Source organism: Tamandua tetradactyla, chromosome 3 (genome assembly GCF_023851605.1).
Source record: "Tamandua tetradactyla isolate mTamTet1 chromosome 3, mTamTet1.pri, whole genome shotgun sequence".
NCBI lineage: Eukaryota > Metazoa > Chordata > Mammalia > Pilosa > Myrmecophagidae > Tamandua > Tamandua tetradactyla.
In genome coordinates, this window is record NC_135329.1 from 102,846,254 (window position 1) to 102,867,363 (window position 21,110).

At 38.4% G+C, this 21,110-nt stretch overlaps 1 long non-coding RNA gene across 2 annotated transcripts in view; it reads right to left on the reverse strand.

Annotated features, from left to right (window-relative positions):
* Positions 1–345: 345 nt before the first annotated feature.
* LOC143676271 (uncharacterized) overlaps positions 346–21,110 on the reverse strand; it is a 42,926-nt gene continuing 22,161 nt past the window's right edge. For both annotated transcript variants that reach the window (XR_013171969.1, XR_013171968.1), the window contains one exon: positions 346–589. This is a non-coding gene — a long non-coding RNA (uncharacterized LOC143676271). The remainder of the gene's footprint in view (positions 590–21,110) is intronic.

The window sequence follows — 21,110 nt, forward strand, 5'->3', positions numbered from 1 at the left end:
TAAAAACTTTTTTCCTATGGTCTTGCACTGGAAAATGTCAGAGCTGAGATTTAATCCCAACTTGTTCTGTGTGCCAATGGAGAGGTCACAGCAAGGAATTGATTGCACTCAGCTGGATGGCACAGTACCGCTAAATGGCAGCCTCTTCAGCCCCACCAGTCTGGGGCTTACAGAGGTCAAAGCCCTTGGGCATGAAACCCAGACATTGATTTTGAAGTACAGATTGGCTGCTGGTGTGTTAGGGAAATCCAGTGTGCACTGAAGTGAGAAAGGCCAGAGAGGCTGTTCACTGATAGATGAGGAGGCAGGTCTAGTTCACTGATAACAAAATAAATGGGGTTTATTGATGGGGTTTACTTATTTTATGTAAATGATTCCTCCCCATGTATTTATCCCTGTGTTGCATGAGTACTTGCCTTGGAAAAAGACATCAGCTCCAACCACCAGGGAAAATAAATCTTGCTGGCCATTCAGAAATCAGACTCCATATTCAGGGCTGGATGAGACGGTCTTTTAGTGAAATCGGTGGGCTGCTGGGCACCAGGGAATTCAGATGTTGTTTATCCAGTGAATAGATAACGATTTATGGCTGAGAGAAACAGAGAAGAGAGCACCCTGAATTGTATTTGTATTCAAAGACTGCACTTTAAAAAACACCAGCATTTAAAAAGCTGTCAAAAAATAAGAGTGAATCAATAATTCACCAGTATTTTGGTGAGCCACAGATGGACCATACATGCATGATGGTGGGTGCTAAAAGCATATCTATGCTTCTGGCTTCCATTTTATCTTGAGCATTGAAGAATTCATGAAAATAGTGAGCGTTCAATAAAATATTTGCTATGGGATTTTGAAATGTATTTTTGGTAAGTGATTGTTCCTAATTTTTTGTCACACGTAGGATCATAATAAAACTGTGTCCTCTAAGGATTCATTTACTAAAGCCTTGAGAAGGCAGTTCAATGCATGTCTGAGAACCTCATTTGCATAGCACCTTCTATGTAACAGATCTTGTTCAGAAGGCTTTAGATAGAATAGCTCTAGGAAGGTTTGTGTCATTATTATTCTCATTTTACAGATGGAGGAACTGAGACCCAGTAACTGTCTTCACTCCCATGATATGAGGGGTAAAGCTATAGTTCAGGCCCTGGCTGGGTAGCTTCTAACCACTGCCTGTCCTGCCTCGCATGGGGAGACACTGTCCTGGGTTCTAGTAGTCAAGCAGTCATGAACAGAACTCCATCTGCCATTCCTTTATTGATCTGCCTGGTCTTGTACTACTTTCTCCAACTGTCAGGGAAGCGTCTCTGCATATCCTGCATTATGCAAATGCCCTGTATTATAAAGAATTTTAATTTTCTTCCCAGGAAAACGTTTGGCTGAAGCATGCTGTGCAAACTGATCTTTTCTTTCAAGGTTGAGTACTTACAAAAGCACACTGGTGTTTTTTTTTTATTTTTTATCTTGAGATATAGATTTTCTGAGGAACATTTCTTGCCAACAGAACTTGCTTTGGCTATTCACTGATAGTGTTAGTTCTCCCATAGACCAGGACGGGGGAGAGGGAAAAGGACAGAACCTACAGGTAACTGTGACAGGGGAGGAAAGGAAGGACTCTAAGATTTTCTCAAGGCTTGGTTTTAGGCTGATCCACATGTCATCTCTCCACCATATACCGCCTTCCAAAAGAGAAATACCTTCTGTTCAGGCAGAGGCAACGGAAAGCTGGCAGAATTCAAAATCAGACCCACCTGACACTAACCCTGCTCTGACATTTATTAGCTATGTGACCTTGGGTGGGTGATTTAAGCCCCTTGAGCCTGAGAGTCCTCATATCAAAGGAGGAATGATAATATGGTTTTGTAAGGAATATAAGCAGATCATAAAATTGTGGAAATGCCTAGCTTATTGGTGATTAAGTGCAAATGCTTTAATCCACAATCAATTCCCCATTCCCTTCCTTGTCATCCCTGGATTAGAATTACTAACAGTAAGGCAATGAGACATTCTCACTTATAGACCCCTTTTCAATCCCTCTAGACTGGAACACATTAAAACTATGCAAAAGTCTCTGACATTATTCTTAGCTGTATAAATAACGGTTGCCAAGAAAAGACTTAAGTAAATAAAATCATAGACTTGTTCTTTAGGGCTTCTGAACAGTGAGACTGAAGCTCCCAGTTACACCTGGAGTAACCAGGAAACACATCTGCTCACATGGCAATGTGTTCACTGGACTTATCTGGTCACATGGCAATGTGTTCACTGGACTTATCTGGTGTGATAAACTTTTAAATGGATAAAATGTTGTGTGCATATAATTATTTAATAGCTTCAAGATTTAAAAGAGAAATCCTCTTCTATCTTTCAAAAAGCAGCAAAAACAATGATATTTTTGTAAGTATGGTTGTACTAGAAAAAGTTAATTTTCCTAAATTGCTTCATATATATAAAGGGCATTTTTTTAATCCACCCAGTTGGTCATTTTTCAGTGTCTTGTCTCCATTTCAATTTTGTCCTTTCTCACTAAATCATAGGCAAATTCTTTAGGAAAATACAGAGAGGACTTCGTGGCAAAAAAGAAAAAAAAATAGCCACAGCTAATTTTTGACTACACAAGTATAATAAGTTTAGGAAATGGCAGTTTCATTCCTGCAGGGATGTCTGGAAGAGGCAAATAATGTACTTATTACTTATTTATCTGTTTTAATTTAAAAAAATGTCTTGGACCAGGTACAATAAGAAGGTAAAATTTATGAAAGTAGTCAAGCACAGAGATCTGGAAAGATACGAGCAAAATGACGATACATTGGAACAAAAATCTTTCAAAGAGGTAATCAATAAATAACCAAAAGGAAAGTCATTGACTTTGAAACCTAAGATCAAAATAGTGAGATAGTAATTAGAGGATATTCTTCTAGGGTTGAGTTCCTTTATTCTTCACCTTTAGAAGAAATCTGACCTGAATACATGTATGTAAGAGGCTTTTTAATTCTAAATTGATGGACACCTTGGCAATGAACAATGGAAAGATAAAAAAGGCTTTCATCCAAAGCATTGCAGAGTTCCCGGCTCAGTTAACCTGTGTAAAAGTTATACCTACTCAGGGAAAAAAAACAAATTTGAAATATTAAAGGACCTCTGCACTAAGGTAGGGTTCATTTTAAACTCTACAAACTTAGTCCCAACTCCGTGTTTCATATTCAAGCTTGTCCTCAGATATTCAGTTGGTCCTCAGGCTACCATTTTGTTTTCCTGCTTTCCCTCCTCTGTTCCAATAAGACTCATCTACTCGCTTGCCCTCCAGACCTGCCCTACATATTCTTACCACTACACTTTGGACATGTTCTTCTACGCATACACTAACACACCCACACATACACCACCACCTCCCTTCCACATCTACCTGTGCACAGGAATATAATCCTCTCTTTGGCTGAATCTTCCCAGGTCCAAGAAAAGTTCTATCTTCTCAGAGAATTCTCTATTCCTGATCATCCAGACAAAGGTGAAATAGGGATTGCTCCCTCTTTGTCTGTGATGTGTGATAAATAGTAGGAAAATATGCCTTATGCTGGGATTTATCCATGATTACACTTCATCTGGCCAATTGCAATTGGTTGTAAATTCTTGAAGGTAAGTGGTGTTGCCATGTACTTCTTGGAACCCCAAGCTCTATACCGTTCACAGAGAAGATGATCAACAGCATTCTGTTGACTGGGTGATTTCTGGCATTAACAGCCAGGTTAAAAACTTTACTGACAACAACAAAACAAACACCTAAGATGATTTGCCTCTCTACCTGTCTCTGGTGAGACTATGTGTTTACAGCCACACAGGATGTAAACCTAACAGGCCCTCAAAGCCCCACATGGGGGTCAGTTCTTTCATGGCATAGACCTGATGGCTGGCCTGCCCAGCTGCATTCCATTGCTTGCTAACTCTGTGATGTTGGGCAAAGTCCTTAACCTTTTGTTCTTTGATTTCCCCATCATTGATATGGGGATTACAACATTAATAACAGTCAACTATTATAGAATGCTCCCTAAACTCTTTTTAGCCACATTTCCTTTTTAAATGCAATTTTATTGAGATCTATTCACATACTGTATAATTATCCAGAGTGAACAATCAATGGTTCATAGTATCATCATATAGTTGTGCATTACCATAGATTTTTGAACATTTTCATTACTCCAAAAATAATTAAAATAAGAATAAAAATAAAAATAAAAGTTAAAAAGAATACCTAATACATTCCATACCCCTATTCCCCATTATTAATTTATTTTTTACCTTTATTTTCTTACTTATCTGCCCACACACTGGGTAAAGGGTTTGTTAGTCACAAGGTTTTCATAATCACCCAGTCACACTGTAAAAGCTCTTCAGTTATTCAGTCATCTTCAAGAACCACAGATACTGGATTACAGTTCAACAGTCAGGCATTTCCCTCTAGTAACTCCAATACACCAGAAACTATAAGGGATATCTACATAGCACATAATAACCTCCAGAATGACCTTTCGACTCTACTTAACATCTCTCAGCCACTGAAACTTTATTTAGTTCCATTTTTCTTCGCCATTTTTGTAACAGAGTCTCAGTCCCACAATGCCAGGGCCACGTTCATCCAGGGAGGCATGTCCCATGTTGCCAGGGAGAGTCACATCCCTGGGAGTCATGGCCCACATAGTGGGGAGGACGGTGAGTTTACATGCAGAGTAGGCTTAGGAAGAGAGGCCAAATCTAAGCCACAGGAGAGGTTCTCTGGGGATGACTCTTAGGCATTATTCTAAGTAGTATTAGTGTCTTCTTGGCAGGAATAAGTTTCATAAGCGCCGGCCCCAAGATTGAGGCTGTGTCCTATTAAATTGGTAGTCCCTAATGCTTGTGAGAATATCATCTCTTCCCACCTGGAAAGCTTAATATTCCCACATTTTCCCCCAGTTCCTCAAAGGGAATTTTGCAATATGGTTTTATCTTCTGCCCAGATCACACTGGGGTATATGAGGGCATCACACTAACCTGTGCAAACCAATAAGATCTCACTCCCTATTTAAGGTTTCACGTAATTATGGTGTTTGAATAAACTGACTATACAAGTTAAATTAGACAGATAGTTTGCTATAGAAAATATAAATGTTATATGAAATAAAAATGACTTCCTTTGGTCTCACATAGAAGTTGAAAATTTTAAATGCAGCCAATATCATCCCTTACCCTTTAGTCTGATTTACTTTAGTCCTAACCATATTAGCTTTATTCATAGCTCTAATTGAAGTCTGATCTCTTTTTCAACTTTTTAAACATTTTCTACATAGGATGATGCCGACTTTCATAGCTGCAGAATTCTTGCCCTGAGTCTCAGGTGTCACAAAGATACCTGATGTTCCAGGGAATGACCGGGTTATATACAGAGACTCAGCATCTCTGAAATTAGAAATAAGAGTTACAATTCAGGAATAGATGGGACTGCTATAAGAACTTACAATCTAGGAACTGTTATAATATTCCTTCTGATAAACAATGCTCTTGAATTCAATTCTCAGCATTTGCACATTATGGTTAGCCCATATTAGTGAGGCATTATAATATCATTCTTTTTGTTTCTGTCTTACTTCACTCAACATAATGTCCTCAATGCTCATTCACCTAGTTTTATGCCTCACAGCTTCCTTCCTTCTTGCAGCTGCTCAATTTTCCATTGTATGTGTACACCACAGTTCTCCCTTCTGTTCATCAGTCGATATACCCTTAGGCCACCTCCATCCATTGCAAATTATGAATAATGCCACCGTAACCCTTGCTTTTATGTTTAGTGTGCAAATGTCCAGTCATGTCCCTGCTTTCAGTTCTTCCAAGTATCTACCTACTAACAGGGCTGCAGGATCATATAGCAGCCCTATACTTAACCTCCTGTAGAACCACCACACTGTCCTACAGAGGGCCTGTAATATTCTACTTCCCTATCAACAGGGAAAGGCACATCTCTCTCTATATATATTTCTCTAGCACTTGTACCTTTTTGCCTATTTTTCAACAGTTTTATTCACATACCATGAAATCCTTCCTAAGTAAACAATCAGTGGTTCCCAGTATAATAACATATAATTTACCACCATAATCTATGTGAGGACATTTCCATTTCTTCTACAAATAAAGAAGAGGAAAAAAATTGACGAATAAAAATAAATAAAATAAAAACGAGAAATGACAACAGCACCAAGAATCCCATACCCCTCCCTATGTTGCCTTCTTATTGACATTTAGCTTTGCTATATTGCCTTTGCTACAATTAATGGAAGCATATTAGAATGTCACTGTTAACTATAGATCCTAGTTTGCATTGATTATATTTTTTACTGCATACCATCCCATTTTCAACACCTTGCACTGTTGACATTCATTTGTTCTCCCTCATGTAAAAACTTTCTTATATTTGTACTTTTTATCATCATCATTGTACACTACAAGTTTTGCTAAGTTATACACTCTTCATCTTCTCTCTTTCCTTCTGGTGTCATACGTGCTTCTACCCTTCTTCTTTCAACCATATTCACACTCAGCTTTGTTCAGTTTACTTACAATATGGTGCACCATCAGATAGTATTGCCTCCATTTCTGGATCCTGTTGAACATTCTGTATTCTTTCAGCATCAAATGCCCAATCTCTGCCTTCTTTCTATCTCCTGATAACCTGTGTAGTCCACTTGAGAGTGAACTCTCAAAGTTTGTTCATTAATGTTATTTCATATTAGTGAGAACATACAGTATGTGTCCTCTTATTTCTGGCTAATTTCACTCAACATAATATCCTCAAGTTTCATCCATGTTGTTGCATGCATCCTGACTTTATTCTGATATATCATATCTAATTTTTTCCTCCTGTTTTCCCTTTACTGATAGTCTTCATTTCTACACTCTTCTCCAGACCTCTCTCTTCTGTCTTTTTCTATCTGGTGTAGTGGTCCCTTTAATATTTCTTGTACAGCAGGTGTCATGTTCACAAACCCTCTTAGTGCCTGTCAGAAAATATTTTAAATGCTCCCTCATTTTTTTTTTTTGCTTTTTTTATAGTTTTCATCTGGATTGTTTTTATTTTTTGTGAAAAATAACATATACAAAAAAGCAATAAATTTCAAAGCACACCACAACAATAATTGTAGAACAGATTTCAGAGTTTGGTATGGATTACAATTCTCAATTCTACAATTTTAGGTTTTTAATTCTAGCTGCTCTAAGATACTGGTGACTAAAAGAAATATCAATATAGTGATTCTCCAATCATACTCATTTGTGAAATCTTACCTTCTCTGTATAACCCCACCATCTCTTCTGATCTTCCTCCTACTCTTTAGGGGTATTTGGGCTATGCCCATTCTAACTTTTCTGTGTTGGAAGTGGTTGTTGGTAGTATGGGATAGGAGGATAGAACTAGATGTTCTGGAGAGGTTGGCCCTTCTGCATTTAAGGATTTATCTGGTCCAGCAATACATCTGGAGGTTGTAGGTGTCTGGAAAGTTACTCTAGTGCATGGAAATTTTGTAGAACCTTATATAACATCATAGATGTTCTTTAGGATAGACAGGAATGGTTTTGGTTTGAAGTTTGCAGGTTATAATAAGTAGCAATGTCTAACTGAAGCTTGTGTTGAGAGTGACCTCCAGAGTAGCCTCTAGACTCTGTTTGAACTCTCTCAGCCACTGATAACTTATTTGTTACTTCTTTTTCCCCTGTTGATCAGGACGGCATTGCTGATCCCATGGTGCCAGGGCCAGGCTCATACCTGAGAATCATCTCCCATATCACCAGGGAGACTTTCACTCCTGGATGTCATGTCCCATGTAGGAAGAAGGGCAATTGTTTCATATGCAGAGTTGAGCTTAGAGAGAGAGAGAGACCCACATCTGAGCAACAAAAGAGATCCTCTGGAATTAACTCTTAGGCATACAACTCTATAGGTATGGCTAACTCTTCAGCCATACCTATAGAGGTAGGCTAAGCTTCTCCACTACATACATAAATTTCACAAGAGCAAGCCTTAAGATCAAGGGCTTGTCCTATTGATTTGGATGTCCCTAATATTTGACACAATATCAGGGGTTTCCCTGGTGGTAAGGTTTAATAGTTCCATATTTTTTCTCCCATCCCTCAAAGGACTTTGCCAATACTCTTTGATATATTCTGAATTCTCCTTAATTTTTGAAGGACAGTTTTTCCAGATATAGAATTCTTTTCTGGCAGTTTTTCTCTTTCATAATCTTAAATATGTCATACCACTGAATTCTTGCCTCCATGGTTTCAACTAAAAAATCTGCATATGGTTTTATTGAGCATCCCTTTTATGTTATGGATTGCTTTTCTTCTTGCTGCTTTCAGAATTTTCTCTTTGTCTTTGATATTTGACAATCTGAATAGTAAGTGCTTTGGAGTAGGTCTATTTGGATCTATTTTGTTTGGGGTATGCTCTGCTTCTTGGATCTATAATTTTATATCTTTCATAAGAAATGTGAAATTTTCAATGATTTATTTCCTCCATTATTATTTCTGTCCCTTTTCCCTTCTGTTCTCCTTCTGGGACACCCATAACATGTAGAAGCACATACTCCAAGTTGTCATTCAATTCCCTGAGACCCTGCTGATCTTTTTCCATTCTTTCATGTTCTTTTGTGTAGGATTTCAGATGTACTGTCCTCTATTTCACTAATCTTTTCTTCTGCTTCTTCAAATCTGCTGTTATAAATCTTCATTGTGTTTTTCATCTCTTCTATTGTGCCTCTCATTCCCATGAGGTCTGCCATTTGTTTTGTCAAGCTTTTGAGTTCTTCTTTATGGTTGCCCAATGACTTCTTTACATCTTTCATCTTTTTTGTCATATCTTTCCTCAACTCACCGTGGGAAGGATTTAGCATGCTTGTTCGAACATCTTTAATTAGTTGTTTCAACTTCTGTATCTCATTTAAAAAGTTAGTTTGTTCTTTGGGCTACTTCTCCATTTTTCCTAGCATGACTCATAATTTTTTTGCTGATGTCTGGGCATCTGATTTTAGTTTAATCTGGAGGTTGTTTTGGTCTTTTACTTAGGGTTTTTTTTTTATTGGTTGGCTTTGTTCTCTAGGCATCCAGTGCATCTTGTTCTAGACTGCTAGTATAGCTTCTGTTTAGCTGATCAGAGTTTTTCAGTTCTTGTCTTTCTGGTCCTTGTCATCCCTCTATGGAACTGCTTTGTGAAGAGGGTCTCCCAAGATATGATCAACCCCAATCAGATTTTCCCAGACAGGATAGGTCCAGGTCTCAGGAGGAGGCTGTAATCAGTATCAAGTTTCCCTGAGGGTGAGACCCAGCAGGTTGTCTGACTTTCCTGTGGAGCCTCCAGACTGTGAGCTTTTCCTATCCTTCCCAAAAGGAGGTATTTCTCAGCCCACAGCTTCCCAGCAGCATAAAATGGTGCAGTGCCTTAAATTATCAGCCTGCCAGTGGTGTGGTTGAAACAGGCTGAGGTAGAAGGCAGACTTAAACGGTTTCTCATTCCCAGGCTCTGGAGTCTGAATTCTTCAAAGGAGGGCCACCACCTGAGCTGGGACCCACCACCTCTTTTCTTGGGGAAGATATGCACCCTTAAGGTAATTATCTCCTTCATGTGACTTGTTACTTAGTCTCTCAGACCTATCTTTTTTGTTGTTTGTTTTTTCAGAAACATATTTTTTTAAATATTTTTTATTGACAAATCTTCATACACATACAGTCCATACATGATGTACAATCAATGACTCACAATATCATCACATAGTCATGTATTCATCACCATGATCATATTTAGAACATTTGCATCATCCTAGAAAAATGAAATAAAAAGAAAAAAGAAAAAACTCATATACCTCATACCTCTTACCCCTCCCTCTCATTGACCACTAGCATTTCAATCTACCTAGTTTATTTTAGCTCTTATCCCCCCTATAATTTATTGATTTTTTATCCATTTTTTTACTCACCTGTCCATATCCTGGATAAAAGAAGCATCAGACACAAGGTTTTCACAATCACACAATCACATTGTAAAAGTTTTATCATTACATAATCATCTTCAAGAATCAAGGCTACTGAAATACAGCTCAGCAGTTTCAGGTACTTCTCTCCAGCCACTATAATACACCATAAACTAAAAAGGGATATCTATATAATGCATAAGAATAACCTCTGGGATAACCTCTCAACCCTGTTTGAAATCTCTTAGCCACTAAAATTTTATTTTGTCATTTCTCTCATTCCGCTTTTGGTCAAGAAGGTTTTCTCAATTCATGATACCGGGTCTTGCCTGTGTCAACAAAGACACTTGAAAATGCCTGATGCTTTCCCTAATGAGCTACTTAGAATACGTTTAAAAAAAGAGAGAAAAAAGAAAAAGTAATAACAATAAAATCCCTTTTCAGAGTCAGTTCCTAGCCTCCAAGTTTCACTAGTCACTGGCTCTATGTGCCCTTTTTCATGGGGCATAGCTCTTTTCCAATATTCTGAGCGTGGCCAACTCCAAAAGCTTCTTTTTTTTCTTCATCAGCCTCATCTACCTTCTGCCAGGAGAAACCTCAGGGTTAACCTGTGCTTGGAACTTGTATTCAGAGGTCTATATTTGTTAATTAAAGTTGAAAGTGGAGCTTGGTTAAGCTACCTTCCCTTGCTCCAATAGAGACTGTTTCTTTTTCCCATGAGGAAGTATTTCCAACAGCCTGTTGTGCCAGTGTAGAAGGGGTGCCAGCCTCTGCAGTTTGGGGTATTCACTTAACAATTCCCTGTTGTGATCTCCGTTCCTCCACCCATTCCAGACTGGCGTACAATGTGTGTCTAGTCGCAGATGTCCCTCAAACAGTTGTTCCAGACAGTTCCTGGCCATTTACTAGCTGCTCTACGGGACTAACTAAATTCCACACTGCTCTACATCACCATCTTCCCTAAACTTTTGCAAGTAAATATCTAATTAATTCTCATAACAAGTCTATGAAGTAGCTACTACAATTATTACCCACCTTTTACCGATTAGGAAACAGATATACAAAAAGGATAAATTTTCCATCCCCAGCATGAGACAGAAGAATGCCAGAGCCAGAATTTTAATCTAGGCATTCTAGCAGCAGTCCACCTCACTGAACTGCCTCTCATCTATCACATACGTAATATATGCGGTCAATATGAATTTAATAAGGACAAAGAATTCATGTAAACTATTGGGAGCAATAGAAGGACAAAATTCAGGGTTTTTAAAATGTGGCTACTTATGTAAAAATATCTCTGTGTAGAATTGGCTGACTTCTTTGGCAAAGGAAGAATCAGGGCTGTTGAGAGGACAAGAGCTGGACAGGGTAAACCTCAGCACAGTGTCTGGTGACAGTGTGAGCTCACTGAGTTGGGAGCACCACTATCATTATTTCTGTGATGATGGGGTTCATTGTCTACAGGCTCAGCCACCATGGACTTCCCTGCTGGCTTTGCCTCACTCTATCAATGTACTACCTTATTCTTCCCAAATCCCCAGCTAGAATCAGAGAACAAAGTGAATATGTTGAAGCTGATTCCTTAAGAAAAGGATGGGATGAGCCATGAGGCCACTTCACCACTGCTTGATGCAAACCTCACCTTTACCATGGGGGCTCTAACACCTAAACATATTCTCCACTGTGGCCAAACTGAGTTACTTTTTCTCCAAACCAAGCTTAAACATTCCCACTTACACCTCTTTACTGAGTCTATGCTCTCCAATGCAAATCCTTTCTCTCTGAAACTCAGAAGTGTCTGCCAATTTTTTTAAGTTCCTTTCAAATTTTGCCACATCCATAAACCTTTTATTTCCCCTCCTAAGTGATCAATGCATTATTCCATGGATTTGTTCAGCAAATGTTCATCAACACCTATTTTGCAGGATGGCAGGCACCTTGAGAGGCACTGGAGATGATAAGACAGAGAGAGCCTCACTCTCTGCCTTCAAGGGGACAACAAAATCAACAATCAAATGCCATATGATAAATGCTACAAGGGTCATTTGAACAACAGTTCTCTCTTCCTCTTTTGAACTTCATATTCTTTTGTTTGAACTCTTTGTTGAGCAGCATATCCTGTCCTCTATTATAATGATTTCTATTCCACTCTTTACACTCTGACTAGTCTTTAAATCCACTGAAGCTAGGATTCATGTCTTTTGTCCCAGGCATCATCAGAGTAACCTCAAGCACAGAATCTCTCTAGATTCCTAGGGAATATATATATATATATAGTGTTGGACTTTGAATCCTGCCATAATGTAGGTTTTAACAATGCACCATTTGGAAGAATGAGTCTGACGATTTAGTCATTAAGAAAAAAAAAAAAAAAAAAAACAATGAAATCTTTCTTTATTGTCTTCCAGGTTTTTCTTAACAGGCAACACCCAGGCAGGCTTCAGCCTCACTCAGACACACAGAGAGAAGCTGGGAGATTTGGGGCTTCAGCAACTTGAAAGCCATGGCTACAGCAGTGTTCAGTGCAGCAGAGATATATGGTTCTTTATTATTGGGCCCTACAGCCCTGAGCAATTGTATCTGCCGAAGGGAGAATATTCACTTCAGAATTTTGGATGTAAATACTCAGTTCCTGTGCTTTGCATGTCATTGCTAATGGTATATAAAGAATGATCCAAGCGAAGTATAAATAATCATTTGACTCTACAATGAAAATAGCAGTTCTGACTATACCCAGCCAAAAGTGAAATAGTGCAAACTTCAGACCCAAATGAGGAGGCTATCATCTGTATCTACAACAGAAAGGAATTTTTACTTCCAAACCATAGGATGAATAAACAAATGGAAAACACTAGCCCATTTCTGCATCCCCATTTCAGCCAAAAAGATAGACAGACCCCAAATTACAAGTGGGTGGTATTTCTAAAGGTCTTTTGTTTAAGTCGAATGTTCAGAAATCAATTTCCAACATGGTTTAGTTTCCAGGAATAAACATTCCGTAAGGAACCTAAACATCCTTGAAAGTGTTTCAATGGGGAACTGGGATTTCAGTTCTAATTAAAAAGCTCAAAGATGTGGGAACAATCTGGAAGGATTGATTTGGCTGCTTTGTGTAGATAAGCATGTGTTCCCCTTCTAGAGCAGATTGTGAAAATTGCCACAAATACCCACCCCCCATCCATGCATATGTGACTTTGAAACTCCTCTCTTCAAGAGGTAGAGTTACACCTTCATTCTCTGAATCCAGATTAGCCATGTAACTTGCTTTGGCCATTGGAACAATAGCAGATTGCTTATATAAGCAGAGACTTGAAATGTGCTTATGTGTTAGGGCTTCCACTCTTTTGCTACTCCTGGGAACTTTGTATGGCAAAGTCTTTGCCATCTCCCCAAACGAGATCAAGCCAACAAATGTGTGAGACCATCCTAGACCACTGTTTACAGTCAGGCCACCAGCTCACAGCTGAGATCCCTGAGCATTTCCAGACCAGAAGAAATATCCACACAATTCACAGAATTATGAAAAATAAAAAGCACTTGTTTAAAACACTAGGTTTTGGTGACCTCATATGCAGCAAAAGTTAATCAGTACACTTTCCTCCCTCTCTGCTCCATGTGTATCTCTCCCTATGTTTCACATTTGGGTAAAGAGAACAACCTGCTCAGAACATGGTTACGTTAAACTCAGAATCACAATGCTGGAAACATCTCCCTCTGCTGAACTCCTTCCATGACAGCTGCAGTTGGAATGGGGACAGCTGGTGTTCTGTCAACCTCCAGCAGAGACAAATCCCCTGCTCTGTCTTGAGAAACATCTGTGGTTCAACATGGAAAATGGAAGCAGTAGGCACCATATTTTCTAACAGCTCATTCCATACCCAACAAGGGGCAGTGCTGGTCCTATGTAAGCGGCCCAGAATAGGCGCTGTACACTAGAAGATAGTTGTCATGGGTGTTAATGAAACCAGCACTGCACTTGCCACATCCATATATATCTATAGATCTATATTATCTATATAAATATAGGTATATATATCTAAAGAGATTTTTTGTATGGAATTGGCTTATATGAAAACTGTCAAATCCAAACTCTGTAAGGCAAGCTGAAAGCTGTAAACTTGATAGAGATGATGCTGAAGTTGAGTTGAAATTCCCCAGGAGATGCTGCTTGGCTGGATCAAGCAGGAATAAATGCTGAAGCTTAATCCAGATTTCCCAGAGGAAATTGACTGGCTGGAAATTCCAGCAAAAGCTAATACTGAAGCTGAGTCAGAAATTCTTCTTTCTGACTTTTGACTTCTGTTTTGTTTTTTTGATATTCAACTGATGGAATGAAAGAAGTCTCCACACTACTGAGGGCAATCTACTTTGTTGATTGTAGATGCTAAGCCAGGTGTAGATGCAAGCAACTGATTATGGAGGTAAATCTCATCTAAGAAATAGCCTCACAGTAACAAGCAGTAAATTACTTGACCAAACAACTAGGCACCACAAATCAGTCAAATTGACACAAGAAATTAACCATCTGTCTCAGAAGGCCTCTGTAGTAGATTGAATTGTAACTCCAGATTGGTCATATTCTTTGGTCTCAGTCCATCTTCTGGTGGGTGTGGACTCATTGTAAATAGGATCGCCTGAAGATATTATTTCAGTTAAGGTATGGCCCAAATAAATCAGGTTGGGCTTTAATATGGATTACTGGAGTCCAATATAAACAGAATGAAATTCAGACAGAGCAAGAAAAAGGGAGGAGTAGAACCTGGAAGTCATGGAATTGAGGAAAAAGGAGAAGATCCTGCCATGTGCTTTGCATGTGACAGAAAAGCCAAGGACCAAGGATCCCTGGCAGCAAGGTCCAGAACACCAGCACCTTCGCGGGAAAAGTATCGCCTTCCTGACATTTGACTTTGGACTTCTCCTAGTGTAAAACTCTAAGACAATAAATTCCCATTGTTTGAACCAACCCTTTGTATGGTGTTTGTTTTAGCAGTTGGGAAACCATGATACTCTTCTACCACACTGCTCTAAGAATCCACTTACCAATTAGTCAGAATTGAAACTAAGCCTACTTCAGCTCTCATTTCCTGTCCTGATTGTCTCCTAAGCCCTGTTGAACTGTTTCTTCAACAATGATTGTGAACACTTTATCTAGTCATTTTACTTTTATGCACTTTCTCATACAAAGACTACAATTATGACAGATACTTTTGTCTTCCTTCTTGGCTCTTTCTTTGCTCCAACTTTTGTTTTATTTATTCTGACTCAACTACTTTTAATTTAGTTCACCTTATTTTATTTTGAGTAACTTAAGGGGTCACCATACATTTACACTGGAAAAAAGTGATATATAAGTATTTTCGTGATTGTAATTTTTTTACTTAAAAAGTAAGGCTTTCATTCACCTTATGTTAAGTTCATCTTGTAGTTTTCATGACCTTTACAGTATATCAACCTCCTTCTGAATTTCCAGTTTTTTTCAGCCTATATATGCTTAGCCCCCCAAATTTCAAGTCCTCTGAAAACATGATCTATATGCCTTCCATATCTTCATCCAATCTCTGAAAAAAGTGCCAAATGAGAGTGAAATCTTTGGCACACTACTAGAGCTCTCCATTCAAACACCTCAAATCATTCATCAGTTATGAATCTACCTGACATTATAGGATCCAGCCCACATTTACATAATTATATCATGAGAATCTGTCAAGCCCCTGAAGAAGTTAAAAAGGGAGGCATTTAATGCAGCAGGAAAGAAGATGAACAGAAGAGTTGAAAAATATCTGGCCTGTTTCTGAAAAGGAAAATATTTTCTTGTATTATAAAATTGGTAGTAGTATATGTAGAAAATAATTACAATTGTCTTTAAACAACTCTGCATTTGAACGTTGTTTTCCCCCCTTCCTTAGTTAAGAAAGTTAACTATTTTCTCACTTGTGTTTCCACAGAATTGGATTTACAAGCTCTCTTTGGCACCTATCACTTGTGGTGTTCTATAGGGTGGTTCACCAAATATTTCCCATCCTAATCCTGCATGCATGGTGGGATTTCACAACTCTACCCGGTCTCAAGTTCGGCATGACCATGTAATTTGCTTTGACCAAAGAAAGGTGAGTGAAAGTGTTATATGTCACTCTGGGTGGAAGCCTTAAAAAAGCTGATGTGCCACATGCTCACTTCCTTTCCCTGTGCCATGGTGCCTGGGAAGTGCATGTTGAGATAAAGCCTCCATCAGCCAGGGTCCCTCAGTGGATACCATAAGCAGAGTGTCTCCACTGAACTACACTGAATTTGTATGTCAATGAGGAGTTGGGAGCTTTTCTAACCCCAACATAGTCTGTTCTATGTGAACTGGTTTATAGACTTTGTCTGTGTTTAGGTATATGAAAATGTGTGTATGTATAGGGATGGGGAGGGTTGAATAGGAATCAGATATTGATTGGGAATACAGCAGTGAATACAGTAAACACAATTCCTTGCTCATATGGAGTTGTATTAAGGGAAGTCAATAATCCTCTGACTTTTTGTTTCATGTGAGTCAGAAATTTCATGATCAGTTATGTTTATGTGAAATTTATCTGAGGAAGGCAAATGCTAGACAACTTCTTCTGTTTCTTTGATATGCAGGGTTAAGGAAGAAGCACTGTCTTACCATTTTTCTTGAGTCCATCTGTTGTGGAACATGCCCCTGGGGCCAGGGGTCCAGGGACAAGGCTGCCACCATTCCACCCCTCACCCCCTAATCCATCTCTAATCAGCTCCCAGGTAAGGCTGCTGCTATTGGTATGTGGATCACACTTGAATAACAAGGGTACGGACTTCCAGGACTTGAACAGGGGAGTCCTGACGCCCTTTGCCTCCTAAGTTTCTCGGAAACCTGGGGTGGGAGTAGGGTGGCAGTAAAGGAACAGGAAGGAGGGTCAGGTCTGACAATTGGGGATTCACAGCTCAGATTTCCCTTTTTGTGTTTGTTTCTACCAGTGCACTACAAGCACTTCATTTCCTTTTATTTAAATTGTACTCCATCCTGTTGACTTGTCTGAGTCACTGTTTCTGAAAAGCACCCATGTGATTCTTTCTGTGGCCTTATGGGGTGGAGAACCACTTATACACAATTATCTTTTCCAGAATGGACAAAAAGCTCTTTCTCCAGAAGGTAATGCCCTGAGGGCTGCCCCGTGGTCCTCCCTATTATATAAAGTAGAGTTGTATTGCTTTTTGTGATTGGGGTGGGAAGGCTATTACCCAGGAGTGACATTAACCTTTAAAGGCATCCACCACTGTTGATTTAGAGGTAGATTCAATTAAACTTTTAGAGTTCATTACTCTCCCTCTGGGGAAGAAGTTTCCAATGCCTATACAATGTACCTATATTAGATGAAATCTAAATATTTATTTTCAGTAAACCAATGCACTTTGCTGAACAGAATGTGGCTTTGCTTATATTAAACCTCCAGATTCTGACTGTGATTAACAGCTTTTTTATCTCTTCCTCCTCATTGTCACATAATCGTCCATTTGTTCCCAACAGGTCTGGTCTGGGAGTTTACCTTTTTGACATTTAAGCCCAGGGCTTTCAGAACTCCAATCTTTCCTTTATTTACATCGCCAAGCCTTTAATTAAGTCATGGGAAGTCATGATCCATTTAGCAAACAGTAGTGGCCACTGCTGGAGATGAGAGAAAGAAGGCAATGAAAAAGTTTATTAAGAAAGAAGCAAATGAGAGAATTTATCCATAGACATGAACAGTCCAGATCTCTGTACCGTGAGTTGCCACATTTTAGTGGGTCAGGAAATCAATGCAGTCATTTGTAACCAGCAATTTCAAAGGACATAGAACAGAAAATGTAAGCACATATCATGCCTTATAAAGGAAATTGTGTTTCATACATGAACTGTGAGGGTTATATGCGCTGCACGTGCATGGGTGGGTCTGGGTGTGGAGTTTGGTGTAACATATATTGGAAAATACTCATCAGAAGGGTCTCAGGCGATGTCAGACATTTTAAAAAGTGGCATCTCACCCTTTCTTTCATCTTCCAGTTAACGACCTCCTTGCCCTCTGCCTGACTGCTTCTCTAGCGCTTTCCCCTCGCCCCATAAAGCTGGCATTGGTCCAAATAAAAGAACAAAACACATTAATTCTGAATCTACATGAGGTTTTATGCTTCCATCGATTCAGTACTGTATTTGACTCTAACAACCTTTTCTTTGTCTTGCTAGAGAGTGTATTGAAGCTAACTGAAGAAGAGTGAAGCTAACTCATTGGTTGCCAGACAAGAAACGTAAAGCCTTGTATGGAAAATTACACTTAAGGTTGTAGAGACAAGTGTTTAAAGGCAAAATAGCATTGTATAAATCTCTGGGTAGTTTTATTTGAAAACGCAAGCGGTTTTTTTTTTCTTTTTTTTTTCACATGGGCAGGCCCTGGGAATTGGACCCGGGTCTCCAGCATCGTAGGCCAGGATTCTGCCACTGAGCCACACTCCGCAGGTGGTTTTTATTGTGTTTTTTTTTTAATCACCCAAACTTTTTTAACACTAATTAATCTAACAGAACATTATTGGGAATTAAATAATATTTCAAACCTATGCATTCCTGAAGCTTTCTGCTCTTACCTTTGAAGGGCTTGTTATCAAATGAAAGAAGAAAGTCTGAAGGAAAAAAAGCCAAAGTCAAAAGTAAAATGATAAAGTTTAGATGTGAATAGAGGGGAAGAAAATGCAAACATAGAGCAACCCTCAGAGGGAGAGGGAACACAAATTGTTAGGAAAAGGGACCCCACAGGGGAAGAACAAAATGCGTTCAGACCAGCTTCAAAGAAATTTTCGTAACTGGGCACAGTAAGAAAAGGTTAAAATAACATGTGCTTCTCTCAATAAAACCCAAGTACAAAGAGACACTGAGTAGGACCAGGTTTTTGTATTTGCTCACACTGTTCTGTAGAGGAGGCCATGGCAGATACTGGAAACTGAATTCTTTGCAAGCAATAACATTATTTTGATGGGCAAATTAATGATGAATATAGCACTCTCAATCAAGACATTATGATAATCATGTATGTAATTAAAAAGAGTATAAAGGTAACATGAAAGGTTGCTATTTTCTAATACACGGTTGTATAAATTTCAGGTGACAAAATAGAATTGGAATTGAATATTCCCTAGATAGTCCCTCAAGATAGACAGCCATCAGACTCCAGACCAAAATCCTTTTTGTCAAAATTTCCTAACCCAAACAAGCTTCAAAAGGTATACTAGAAATTTCTTGAAGTGACTCCTTGCTACTTTTTAAGAGTGTGCCAGATTGAAGAGTGTTCTCCAAACACTCATGTCCCATGAGTAATCTGTAAATATGACCTCATTTGTAAACAGAGTCTTTGCAGACATCAGCAAGCTAAGATGAAGCCATTCTGGATTAGGTTGGACCCTAAAATAATTATGGTTGGTGCCTTTATAAGGACAGGAAATGTGGAAACAAGAGGCAAAGGGAGACAGCCATGTGACAATGGAGGCAGAGTTATGCTGCCACAAGCAAAAAGAAAACTCTAAGCGTTGCTGGCAGCCACTGAAGGCCAGAAGAGGCAAGGAAGGATTCATTCTGGAGCCTCTGAAGGGAGCACAGTGCTGCTGATACCTCAATTTCAGACTTCTGGTCTCCAAAACCGTGATAAAATAAATGCCCGTTGCTATAAGCGACCCTGTCCGTGGTTCTTTATACAGCAGCCATAAGAGACCTGCTAGAGGGTGTATTGAAGCTAATTAAAAAATAGTGAAGACTCAATAGAGAGTCCCTATGTTGGACTGGAAATTTTTCTGGTAAAATAATCACAATCAAAATATACATATGTAATTCCAATATTTTTAGTTAAAGACTTTAAAGATAGATCATTTTAAATAATCTACAAACACTGATTTTCACAAATTAAACCTGTAGGCAAAAAAATAAAATCTCAATTCACAAATAATGCTTTACCCTTTAGGCAATAAATTTGACAAATACCAAACTATTAATTCCCTGCTCTCAATTTCTGCCCTATGCTTCTAGGTAGGACGTCCGGTTCAACTTCATTTAGCAAATATTTACTGAGTACATCACAGTCAACTTTTATGGTATGGAAATAGCCCTATAACTTTTTTTTTAACTTTGCATTTGCTATCATTTTCAACTTAAAGAAGATTTGAAAAATATTTGCAATTTATGTCTTCTTCTTTTTTCTCAGCCAGACTGCCTAGTAGAGGTTCATACATTTTATCATTTTTTTAAAAAACCTACTCTCAGTTAAGTGGATTTTTCTCTATTGCTTTTCTATTTCGAATTTTATTTGATTTCTGATCTCATCTTTATTATTTCCTTTTTCTGTTTGCTGTGGGTTTAATTTGTTCTTTTCCAATATCTTAAGGTAGAAGTTTAGATTTTAACTTTCCCCTTAAATACAGCTTTAGTGGCATGCCACAAATTTTAATATATTGCATTTTCATTTTAATTTTATTTCAAAATCCATTTCAATTTCCTTTGAAACATCCTCTTTAACACATTGATTATTTAAGGATTTGTTGCTAAATTTCCAAATATTTAGGAATTTTCCAGACATCTTTCTGTTATTAATTTTAATTTCATAATGATTGAAGTATATGCTTTGTATGAGTTCTATGCTTTTAAATTTGTTAAGGTTTGATTATGGCCTCTATATTAGAGACTGCTTTATGGCAAATAAAAAATGTATATTCTATTGTTGTTGGGTAGACTATCATATGTCCATTCGATCAAGTTGGCAGCCTGTGTTATTCAGGTCTTCTATAACCTTACTGACTTTCTAGCTACCTGTTCTATAAATTACTGAGAGAAAAGTAATTGAAGACTTCAACCACAGCTGTGAATTTGTCTGTTTCTCCTTTAAGTCTGTCAGTTTTTCCCTCGTGTATTTTGAAGTGCCATCATTAAATTTATACAGGTTTAGGATTACTGCCTTTTTGGACAGTTGACCATTTTATCATTATGCAATGTACCTCATCATCCTTGTTTGAATTTTACTTCAACTGCTATTATTATCAACAAGCCAGCTCATGTTTAGTGTTTGCATGGTATATCTTTTCCATCCTTTTATCTTTAACCTAGCAATG